This window comes from Fragaria vesca, linkage group LG1 (genome assembly GCF_000184155.1).
Source record: "Fragaria vesca subsp. vesca linkage group LG1, FraVesHawaii_1.0, whole genome shotgun sequence".
Classification (NCBI taxonomy): Eukaryota; Viridiplantae; Streptophyta; class Magnoliopsida; order Rosales; family Rosaceae; genus Fragaria; species Fragaria vesca.
Window position 1 is genome coordinate 12,090,871 of NC_020491.1, and position 3,794 is coordinate 12,094,664.

Below are 3,794 nucleotides of genomic sequence, written 5' to 3' on the forward strand. Positions count from 1 at the left end.
CACACATATTGTATACATGTAAATTGGCCAAATAAATTTGTTTACTTTAAGAAACTATCCAAGGAGAGGGAAAAGAAAAGAAATTGTATGTATACCTGCAGCCCTTTAAGTTTCACCCAGCGATGTTTGCCACTTTTGTTAAAGCAGTTCTCCATCCTTGCAACTTTTCTGTATCATCCCTATGTCTTTTTTCATACACACACACACACATTGTACATTTAAATTGGCCAAATAGTTTTGTTTACTTAACGAAACTATTCAGGGGAGAGCGAAATAAAAGAACTTGAATGTATACCTGCAGTCCTTTAAGTTCCACCCGACGATGCTTGCCACTTTTTTTAGAGCAGTAGTGCTCCATCTTTGCAACATTTTTGTATCATCCCTAAATCTTTTTTCATGTTTGTTGAAAGCGTATGCAAAAGTCCCTCTTTGTTTTCGTACATCAGAGGGATCAACATCATAAAAAACTGGCAGAATTGTTTCCCTTGCTTCCATGCATTCAAGAATCTTCAAAAGTTCATCCAAGCACCATGTTGAAGATGCGTAATTTGGTGAGAGGACAATAACTGCAAAATTTGATTTTTCAATTGCAGTAAAAAGTTCTGAAATGGATTTCCCTTTTTGAAGTTCACAATCATCCATGAAAGTTCTTATTCCCTGATCTACCAATGAATCATATAAGTTGTTTGTAAAACCCTTCCTGGTGTCTTCACCTCTAAAACTAAGAAAGACATTATATTCCCATTTGGAAGTTGATGAAAGAAAAGATGAAGAGGCTCTTTCTGAACTCATTGTGACTACTGACTAGAAACTAATTATTTGTCATTATATGCTGCAAACTGTCCAAAGGACCATGAGCTAGGGTCCAGCATGAAGAAAAAGCAATTGTTTGTTTCTTCCTGCAAAGAAGTAGATAAAAAGTGAATTATTTCCTTATGATGGCTCTATTTAAATTCTGAAAAGAGTGGTATATTATTATCTTGGAATCTACTAACCAGTCTAACTCACTTGTTTAGTACATAGTTTGATCAAAGACATGATATACTATACAGTAATATATTGTGGCAGCTTAATGCTGGTATTATCCCATCCATGACAGAAATTAGAAATGAATTGTATATTCAGAACTCAGAAGTCTTTCACATGTGAAAGATGTCATGAAGAGACTTACATCCGTGACATTGCTAGCCTAGGCATCAATATCTAATTTACAAGGCAAGGCAGCTCTTGCACAATAGCTAGGAATGTGAAGATTTTAAGAAATGCTTCCTTTCTATGCATCTTTTATACAAAATGAAAATCGATCTATTCTCATGCTAGTCTTCATATGTTAAAACTACTAGTTTACACATCTGGTGAATCAAAACACCATGTTGTTTGAATGAAATAACTTCTAGGATGGGATTTATTACTATGAATTACAAGATACAGATGAGTCATTCACTCTGTTAATATTGCTCCAAGTACTTTTAGACAACTGTGTATAACCTGAATATCTAGTAGCACTTAAATGCATGTATTATCTAGTACACAGTTTTATCAAAGAAATCATTTGTCTTATCTTTCAAAAACAAAATCATTTGTCTTAAGACAGTATAATATTTAGTTAAAAATGCATGTATAATTCCTTCTATGACAGAAATTGGCTAATGAAGGATTGAACAATGATATATGTAGCTGTATTTCCCATTCAATAAAAGGACTTGAAGAGAGGCATCAGTGATCTTTTACAAGGCAAGACTTAATATTCACTTCTACACTAGCTGGGGATGTTGAGATCTTATGAAATTGTTCCTTTTAATACATCGTTTGTACAAATCTATATATTCCTTTCATGAATCATTACTTGGATTACAAGATACACACACGAATCCTTCACTTGGCTGTTAATGTTATATGTACTAACATAGACAACTGCATATGACCCAGATACTGTTGATATTGCTAGCTTGCTAGTCTGCCTTAACTTTGATTTTCCCTCTATTCACAATATCTAATTCCCCACAAAGTTTGAACTTTTTTTCCTTTCTCTTTCTAGTTTATTCATCCCAACAGCCAACTATACAGTAGATAATCTAAAACCAAAACAAAATTGGTAAAATTTCATTTTAACAAGTTGTGCCCACGAAATTGAACAAAGTTGCTCAGTTTTTCACTTATTTTCCAATCATGAAGGATGAAATGAATGTGAATGTTTAGACTTGCAACAACAAAAATTATCTCAAATCGTGATCGGAAAGGATCAAAATAGAGGATCATGCAGAAGATAAGGAACTAGTAGTATAGAAAATTAGTACGCAGGAGGCTAACCTGGGCTTCTTATGCAATTGGGATCGCAAAGCTGGGCAAGTTTCAATTTTGAATGAGTAGGAAAGTGAGGAATTGCTGACTGGTACTGCCGGAGGATTTTGGCCTCAAAAATAAGAAAACCCTATCGATCCCCACGGCACACAAAGACTAGAAATTAAGACCAAGACCTTTCTAAAAAGCAGGTCTTCTAGTGATAATGCACCTCGATTGCCAATTGTAGTTTGAGAAATTGTTTCACACTTGACGCGTTGTTGTAAGTCCTCGGATATTTGTATCTTGTAAATGGAAGAAGATGCAAGGATGGTACGTACTTGGGTGTCTATATTGGTTCTTGTAAAATGTCTAAATCTCACGAACCTCCCTGATAAATGAATCTACGAGAGGTGAAAGCCTCCAACAAAATTACATATAACATGTTCTTGGTAGTTGCCTTTTTAAGTTGAATTTCATACTCGTGTATTGAGTAAGCAACTTCAAGGTAAATGTATCCTTAAGAACGTTCAATATGCTCCTTTTCAAGTTTGAAGCTTCATCAAACTGTAGTGGCCCAAAATTAGCTTGTGAGACTTGGTTTACTTTGAAGCCCATTCATCCATTAATTAAGTTTGATTTAGCTTGCTAATGGTTGTGGACTGGTGTAGTATGTTCTACCAAGTATATCTCTGCTACGATATGTAGAGTCAGGCGTTCAGATATTCACCAAAATGTGTTCTGCCTATATTACACACACAAAGTTAACTGAGACAATAGAATTCAGGTTATTATAGTAAAAAATAAAACAAACAAAAATAAATAAATAGTAAAGAAATAGATAATTATGGAATATAAACGTGGATAGATTGTAAGAGTACAAGATTGAAAATTGTAATTTCATTTGAGAAATAGTCGTTACTTCTTAAATTTAGGTGATTTTGTGATACGGTAAAGGCTAGTATTGTATAAGCTTGCGTAGGTAGTTGAACAAGTAAGTGGCTCTTAAACAATCATGTTGTGCGCGACCAGAGCAGTATAATCAAGTCAATATCTCATTAGACTTGATTGCGACACAAATCTACCACCCTAACCTACCATTACAACTTTTTTTTGTTCTCAAGCTAATAACAACTCAGGAATTTGTATTGTTGTACTTGATGATCGTTATTATACGTATTCTACTAAAACGATCATTATCGTACGTATTCTATTTGTGAATAATCCCCTTGGTGCAATCCTAAATTGTCCCACTAAATGGGACTAGAATCCTAGTGCAGTCTTATTAGTTTGTAATTGAGTGCATGCACTAAACAAACAAAAAAATGCCTAGAGGAATCGATCGAGTAATTGCAGACACTATATAAGGGTCGAGTAGCAGTGAGACTCTTTTGTTATAGAGTCACCAGGAGGAGTCACCAGGAGTACATGGTGTTCTCCAACCGATCATATTTAGGTCTATAATTAGTTGGCCGGTAACTCATCCAAAAATTACTATACATTTATGTCGTAAA